This window comes from Hordeum vulgare, chromosome 6H, assembly GCF_904849725.1.
Source record: "Hordeum vulgare subsp. vulgare chromosome 6H, MorexV3_pseudomolecules_assembly, whole genome shotgun sequence".
Lineage (NCBI taxonomy): Eukaryota > Viridiplantae > Streptophyta > Magnoliopsida > Poales > Poaceae > Hordeum > Hordeum vulgare.
Genome location: NC_058523.1, coordinates 136226275 through 136235388, shown reverse-complemented (window position 1 = coordinate 136235388; position 9114 = coordinate 136226275).

The following is a 9114-nucleotide window of genomic DNA, read 5'->3' as shown; positions in this document are numbered from 1 at the left end:
AAAAAAAAATACACCGTGAATGCTCCTGGCGGTAGTACCGCTGGGGGTCATAGCGGTAGTACCGCTACCCCTGGCGGTAGTACCGCTGGGGTCCTAGCGGTAGTACCGCTAGGGGGTTTGACTTTCTGATCTGACATATAAAACTCATTTTCGAGGGCATGGACTGAATATGAACACTAAGACGTACACCCCAGCCCTACTGTCATGAGGAACACATAGTAACAAGAGGTACAAACATGCCTAGGCAAGAGAGAGCACGTTTTAAATCTAATCCAAAAGTTCAAGTATTCGATCTAAAACGATGAAATCCTAGAGCATGGCAGCAATCACAACAACAAACCATCGGACATATACCCCCCTCAAATATTTCCTTCATGCCATCCAATAACTAGCCATAGGATCAACAAGATGAATCCAATCCCCAATGCTCCTAACCCTAGAACACGAAGAACAACCAAATAGAAGAAGGGAGGAGCTTTACCGGGATTCATGGCTCTTGGAGTAGGAAGAAGAGATGAAGCAACCCTTCCACACCAACGGGGAGAAGGAGCTCCACGAAGTGAGATCCAAACAGGGGGTTTTCGGGCTAGGGGAGGGAGGAGCCGCGAGGAAGAAGAAACAGATGCAAAAATCGGGCTCCCCCTCCCTTTATATAGCCCAAGAGGTACGGGCCAGCGGTAGTACCGCTGGGGTCCTGGCGGTAGTACCGCTCCCCCTGGCGGTAGTACCGCTCCCCCTTGAAACCCTAGAAATTTTCTAGCTGGTTGTGTTAGATTTTGAAACCTGGCGGTAGTACCGCCATACCTTGCGGTAGTACCGCTGGGGTCCTGGCGGTAGTACCGCTACCCCTGGCGGTAGTACCGCTGGGGTCCTGGCGGTAGTACCGCTGTACATGTTTCAACACGGCTAAGGAAAAAGGGAAACTTGGGCACATGACAAGTGAGTAAAAAGGGATGACATCCAAGAAAATATACTGACTTGTCATTGTATATCCTCTCCTTTATACGCAAGAGAGGATGGAGGGGCGGTGGCCGAGGCCACCTATGTTTGAGACAATGGTATGACACCGCGAAGAATTATCCTTGGGTTCATGACCAATGCTCGTCTTTGAAGCACAAATGCCATTTGACAATGGCTAAAGTGAAAGACTAGATTGATTTACGCATAATGGGGGGAGGGAGAGTTCATTGAGAGAACAACACTCCCCCTATGTCCATGCCTACATCTAGACCAAGATGAAATGTAAAGTGAGGTGCAACATGCCTAGTTTCAATCCACATTACTTGAATCAATGATATTTAGCTCATGCCTTAACTCTCGGAACCTTGCTTCATCTAGTGGCTTGGTGAAAATATCTGCAAGTTGCTCTTCAGTGTGGATGAAGTGAACCTCAATATCACCTAGCTTGATATGTTCACGGATGAAGTGATGACGAATATCAATGTGTTTGGTTTTGCTATGTTGCACTGGGTTGAGGGAAATCTTGATGGCGCTTTGATTGTCACATAGAAGAGGCACTTTGTCACAAGTGACACCATAATCCTTTAAAGTTTGCCTCATCCATAGCAATTGTGCACAACAACTTGCAGCTGCCACATACTCAGCTTCGGTGGATGATAAGGAGACACAGTTCTGCTTCTTTGAAGACCAACTTACCAAAGAGCAACCAAGGAATTGGCACCCTCCAGATGTTGACTTCCTCTCCACACAATCTCCAGCCCAATCTGAGTCAGAATAGCCAACTAGATTGAAGTTTGCTCCTTTGGGATACCAGAGGCCAAAGTTTGGGGTATGAGCCAAATATCGAAAGATTCGTTTGACAGCCATGTAATGACTTTCTTTTGGTGCGGATTGAAACCGTGCACATATCCCTACACTCAACATAATATCCGGTCTAGATGCACAGAGGTAAAGGAGGGATCCAATCATGGAGCGGTATACCTTTTGATCCACTACTTTACCATTGGGGTCACTGTCAAGCTTGCATCTAGTTGGCATGGGGAACTTGACCGGTTTGACATCTTCGAGCTCGAACCGTTTGAGCATGTCTTGAGTGTACTTGGCTTGTTTGATGAATGTCCCTTCTAGACCTTGTTTAATCTCGAACCCGAGGAAAAACTTCAACTCTCCCATCATGGACATCTCAAACTTCTCAGTCATTAGCGCAGCAAATTCTTCATTGAATGAAATGTTAGGAGAGCCAAAGATAATATCATCAACATATAGTTGGCATATGAACAAATCCCCTTTAACCCTCTTAGTAAAAAGAGTGGGATCAATCTTCCCAATTTCCAACCCACGATCTTGTAACAACTCAGTAAGGTACTCATACCACGCGCGTGGGGCTTGTTTAACGCCATAGAGTGCCTTATTGAGTTTGTACACATGATTGGGGAGCTTGGGATGTTCGAATCCCGGGGGTTGTTTGACATATACCAACTCATTCAAAGGACCATTAAGAAATGCACTTTTCACATCCATTTGCTGTAATTTGAAGTTATGATGAGAAGCAAAAGCAAGTAACATGCGAATAGATTCTAGACGAGCAACAGGGGCAAAGGTTTCACCGTAGTCGATACCCTCGACTTGGGAGTAGCCTTGAGCCACCAATCTTGCCTTGTTTCGAATCACAATTCCATTTGCATCTTGCTTGTTCTTAAATATCCATTTGGTCCCAATGACATTATGTTCCTTCGTTGGTCGAGGCACTAAATCCCAGACTTGGTTGCGCTCGAAGTTGTTAAGTTCTTCGTGCATGGCCATAAGCCAATCCTCATCATCGAGCGCTTCCTGTACCTGTTGAGGTTCACAATACGAGACAAACGCGTGATGCTCACAATAATTCCAAAGCTGTTGACGAGTAGATACTCCCCTTTTTAAACTACCAAGAACATTCTTCATAAGATGTGACTTGGCTTTCAGCTTGTTCGCATTCTTGGCTGCTCGACGCTCCAAGAGTTCTTCATTAGATAACGGGGGAGCATCGACTTGTATCTTTTGTTTTCCCTTGCGTCTTGAGCCGGTTGTTGGAGCTCCAGACGGGAATTGTGAGACAGTCTCCTGATCATCTTGTCCTTCGACTTGAGCAGGTTCACTAGTTTGTTCTTGTATTAGTGGTTGCTCTTGATCTTGATCTTGTGCTGGTTCAGGGTCTTGTAGTAGTGCTTGAATATCATGGGGCATATCACCATTGTTAGGCAATTGATCTTGACCGTGAGCTTGATCAACTTGTTGAGAGTCTTCTCTTTGTTCATCGGAAGCGTGTGGGGCTTGTGGGGGTGATGGATCCACTTGAGTAGAGCATTGTCCTTCTCCTTCGTCCACAAGGGGTTCCTCAATGGGGAGTATTTGACCAATCCCCATTCTTCTTATGGCTTCGGGAGGAATTTCATCACCTATATCACAAAGACCACTTTGCTCCACTTGGGAGCCATTATTTTCGTCAAACTCTACGTTACACGTCTCCTCAATTAGTCTGGTGGACTTGTTGAGGACACGGTAAGCATGAGAGTTTGTAGCATAACCAACAAAGATACCCTCATGTGCTCTAGAATCAAATTTAGCTAACCGAGCTCCCTTTTTAAGAATGAAACACTTACAACCGAATACCCGAAAGTACTTGAGATTGGGTTTGTTTCCAGTTAGAATCTCATACGGAGTCTTGTTCAAGCCTTTGCGGATGTAGAGCCGATTGGATGCATGACATGCTGTGTTGATGGCCTCTGCCCAGAAGTTGTATGGAGATTTGAATTCTGCCATCATTGTTCTTGCAGCGTCTATCAAGGTTCGGTTCTTCCTTTCTGCCACGCCGTTTTGCTGAGGGGTATATGGTGCAGAATATTGGTGCTTTATTCCCTCATCACCTAGAAACTCATCTAGGGTGTAGTTCTTGAACTCGGTGCCGTTGTCACTCCTAATCATCAAGATCTTTGCTTCATGTTGACGTTGCGCTTCATTAGCAAAGTTGATGACCGTTTGTTGAGTTTCACTCTTCCTTTTGAAGAAATATACCCAGGTATATCTTGAGTAGTCGTCAACAATCACTAAGCAATATTTTCTGCCTCCAAGACTATCAAATGTTGGAGGACCAAACAGATCCATATGGAGAAGTTCCAATGGCCTCTTAGTGTAGATAAGAGTCATTGGACGATGAGCAGTTTCATGAATCTTTCCTTCAATGCAAGCACTGCAAACACGATCTTTAGCAAAGCTCACATTTGTTAGTCCACGAACATGGTCCCCTGTCAGAAGACTTTGCAAAGATCTCATATTGACATGAGCTAAACGGCGATGCCAAAGCCAGCCCACGTCAACTTTAGCCATTAAACATGTTGCAGTCTTAGTGGGTCGCTTCGAGAAGTTCACCACATAGAGACCATTTTCGACATGTCCAACATAGGCTACTTTAAGAGTCTTGCTCCTTAGGAGGACCACAGTGTCGATATTAAAGAATGTGGAAAAACCCATGATTGCAAGTTGACGAACCGAAAGTAAATTGTAGGCAAGTGACTCAACAAGCATGACCTTCTCAATAGATAAATCTTGAAAGACGACCACCTTACCAAATCCCAATACCTTTGACGAGGATGCATCGGCGAATTGGACATGGGTGGGCATAGATGGAGAAGGATGCACATCCACCACTAAGTCCTTGCTTCCGGTCATATGATTTGTTGCTCCACTATCGAGCAACCATGACACCCCACCGGAAGCAAACTCCTGCAATAGATCAAGGCTTGGTTTTAGGTACCCATTTTTTAATGGGTCCTTTCATGTTAGAGACAAGGGTCTTAGGAACCCAGATAGCCCATTCAATATCTTCATCGTAGGAACCAACAAATTTGGCATAAACATGCCCATCACTAGCACAACATAACACATAAGAGGAATTGAGTTTGCCGGCTGTGTTAGTAGGAGCGGTTTTGCCCTTCTTGGGGTTCCCATAGTCCACCTTGTTCCTGTTCACCTTCTGAGTCCCCTCACCCTCTTTGACAAAGATGTCCATGAGGGTGAGAGATCGTTTGTCCTTGTTCTTCCTTTTACCTTTTGACTTGGAGGTAAGTCCAAGTCCTTCCTTTCCTACAACACCCTTTTGAATGCTCAAAAGATCGTTCAAACTCTTGTCACCTTGTCTGCATGCCACAAGGCCCTTCTCAAGTTTCTCCTTTAACTTGGCATTTTCCTCCACAAGATGAATATGCTCACAACAAGGGTTAGTTGCACAAGTATTATCAATTAACACAAAGGGAGGACAAGTAGAGATCTCCTTGGTAAGCTTTGCTTGGAGTTGATCATGAGACTCTTTCAGAGAGAAATGAACACCTTTCAAGGCTTTGTGGGCCTTGTCAAGTATGTCAAACTCTTCCTTGAGTCTGTCACGGCCAACTTCAAGAGCATACTTTTCAGATTTAAGCATGCGAGTAAGAACAACATCATGATCTAGTTTCTTTTGCATTTTAGCGCAGTCATCGTTATATGACTCCTCAAGAGCCAAACGAAGAGTGCGCTCTTCTTCTAGAGCACTAGATAATTCGGCAATTTCATCGGCATAGTCACGGCTATGTCCCTGAAGCTCGGAGATGGTCTCCTCATGAGACTCAATGAGGTCAGTGGCCTCACCCAGTTGTTCCAAGAGAGCAACAAAGTGCTTCTTGGGTTCTCCCTTAATAGTGCATAGAAACTTATCAAGATCATGCTCATTAAGTTCTCCAACATCACTACCTTCTACACAATTTAACAATGAAGGAGCAGAAGTAATGTTGTTCTTAATGATGGGAGTTACCTGATTGGTACCTTTTGCCATGAGGCACTTGGTGATGTGGTTCTCGTTGGGGGCGTTGAAGAGAGACACCTTCTGGGAAGAGGTAGTGGCGATAGCAACAGTTGCCGTTGCCACTGTATCATCATCATCGCCATCATCATCAGAAGGATACTCCTCCAGGGCCACCATCCCTTTTGGGTGAGGTTTCTTCACAAAGTTGTTCTTGATTGGAAATGATTTGGTTTTGTCTTTGCGAATGAGCTTGCCTCCGTTGTCTTCCCTCTTCTCATAGGGACATTCTGCCACGAAGTGACTTACGTTGCCACAGTTATAACATGTCCTCACTCGTTGTTTGGGTCTGAATCCACTCGAGTTGTTCTTGTTGAAGGTGGGTCTTGAGTTCCTTTTATTTCCCCAGAATTGCCTTGATGCAAGAGCCATGTGCTCATGATAAGCATACTTTGTGTCTTCAGGGCAGCTCTCCTCTTCCTCATCTTCTTCTTCTTCTTCTTCAAGCATTGCTCTTGCTTTCAACGCAAGGTTGGGTGAAGTGGTTTTTGATCGGACACGAGCAAGTGCATTGTCGGCTGTTTCGTTCATGATTGACATTGCAATGAACTCATCTGACACTTCACTGGAAGACAAGGAGTGGAAGTCTGGCCGCTGACGAATGACAGATGACATGGCTTTATTGAAAGGCATGATGGCTTTGAGAAACTTGCGCTTGACCCATGTATCATCCACATCCTTACTCCCATGATCCTTTAGTGCCACAGCAATAGCAGTCACCCTCCGATAGAGATCACGAGGGTCCTCGTCTTCCTTCATCACAAACTCATCGGCCTTATCAAGTATCACTTCATAGTTGGATCGTTGAATACTTGAGCTTCCCTTGTACAGTACCATAATATGCTCCCAACAATCCTTGGCCAATGTGAAGGGACGCAAGTGGGGAAGATCTTCAGGTGGCACAGCAGACTGGAGAATAAACAACGCAAAGTGATTATATTGATTGTCTGCATCTTCTCTTGGAGTGAGGTTGCTTGGGTCATGGGGATAATATCCTTGCTCGATAATTCTCCACAAGTTTGTTGAGCTGTGATTCAAATGAGACTTAATAGAAAATACCCAGTTAGCAAAGTCACCTTTCACAAGTTTAGGAGGAGGACCAACAGGATTAAGACGAGGTGCGAGAACGGGTCCTCCATATGTCATAGGAGGTGGAACCGAAGCATATGTTCCAGTCCCATCCTTTTCGTGAGGTGGAGCAGGTTGCATACCTTTAGCCGCTTCCTTAGAGGAGTTGGCCTCCGAATCGGAAATGGTGGGTTTAACCACTAAAGCCGGTTCGGGTGAACTTTTAAGACCATCAATTAATTCTTTAAGCATGGTTTTGACTTCGCTCGTCAAGGACGTCTCGAGGGCTGCCATAGCCGTATTCAAGTCGTCCCTTGTGACCGAAGTCAAGTCCATGTCCTCGGGTTGCCCACGGTTAACTTCCTCTCCGCCTTCCATACTCTTCGGGTGGTTAAACCCTTAATAAAGAGACGTGGCTCTGATACCAATTGAAAGGATCGATATGGTTGGCTAGAGGGGGGGGTGAATAGACAACAACCACTTTTTAATTAATCTTAACAAGTTAAGGTAAACACTATACGGGTTCACAAATAATATGACAATGAGGTGAACCCTATAGAAGCTAACAACAAGAGCTATTAAGACAAGTAAGATATAGTCACAAGCATAAGCAAATACAAAGTAAAGGTTAGAGATAACCACAAGTGGAACCGATGGAGACGAGGATGTGTTACCGAAGTTCCTTCCCTTTGACAGGAGTACGTCTCCGTTGGAGCGGTGTGGAGGCACAATGCTCCCCAAAAAGCCACTAAGGCCACCGTATTCTCCTCACGCCCTCGCACGATGCAAGGTACCGTGATTCCACTATAGGTGCCCTTGAAGGCGGCGGCCGAACCTTTACAAACAAGGTCGATATGGTTGGCTAGAGGGGGGGTGAATAGACAACGACCACTTTTTAATTAATCTTAACAAGTTAAGGTAAACACTATACGGGTTCACAAATAATATGACAATGAGGTGAACCCTATAGAAGCTAACAACAAGAGCTATTAAGACAAGTAAGATATAGTCACAAGCATAAGCAAATACAAAGTAAAGGTTAGAGATAACCACAAGTGGAACCGAAGGAGACGAGGATGTGTTACCGAAGTTCCTTCCCTTTGACAGGAAGTACGTCTCCGTTGGAGCGGTGTGGAGGCACAATGCTCCCCAAAAAGCCAATAAGGCCACCGTATTCTCCTCACGCCCTCGCACGATGCAAGGTACCGTGATTCCACTATAGGTGCCCTTGAAGGCGGCGGCCGAACCTTTACAAACAAGGTTGGGGCAACTCCACACAAAGCTTGGAGGCTCCCAACTAAACCACGAAGCTTCACCACAATGGAATATGGCTTCGAGGTGACCTCAACCGTCTAGGATGCTCAAACACCCAAGAGTAACAAGATCCGCAAGGGATTGGTGGGGGAATCAACTTTTCTCTTGGTGGAAGTGTGGATCTAGGCCTTCTCAACCAATCCCTAAAGAACCAACAAGTTTGATTGGCTAGGGAGAGAGATCGGGCACTTTAGAGCTTGTGGAGCAACAATGAAGCTTAGAGAGGTAAGAGATAGGGTTCCTCAGCTAGAAGAACCCTTTATATAGTGGGGGGGGGGAAATGAGACCGTTTTCCCACTCCCTGCCCGAGTACCAGCGGTACTACCGCTGCGCCGGAGCGGTACTACCGCTGGCTGCAGCGGTACTACCGCTGGGCCTCCAGCGGTACTACCGCTAGGCCTCCAGCGGTACTACCGCTGGCCCCTTGGTAGTGCACAAGCACTACTACCGCCGGGAAAGTCTTCGCAAAAGGGTCCGTCCATGAACTACCGCTAGGTAGGTGGAACAAAACACCTAGAGCGGTACTACCGCTGACCAGGGGCGATACTACCGCTGGCTAGCGGTACTACCGCTGGATGCAGCGGTACTACCGCTAGCAGTCCAATGGTACTACCGCTGGCACCAGCGGTACTACCGCTGGGACCATTTTGCAGAGATAATCGAGACGAATAGGCGAGGGCCGCTCCAAAAGATAAGGAAAGGGAGAATGTGAAGTGTGCGTGTGTAAAGATAGATTCCACCCAAACCTTTCCACTATGGATCCCCTCTTAATAGTACGGCTTTCCTATGACTCAAATAAAGAGAATCGTAGAGAGCGCCGTGCTTCCGTTCCAGAAGAGAGGAGACGTGTCATCTTGTGCCGTTGACGAGAGTTACCTGAAACCTTGACACACACGATTAGT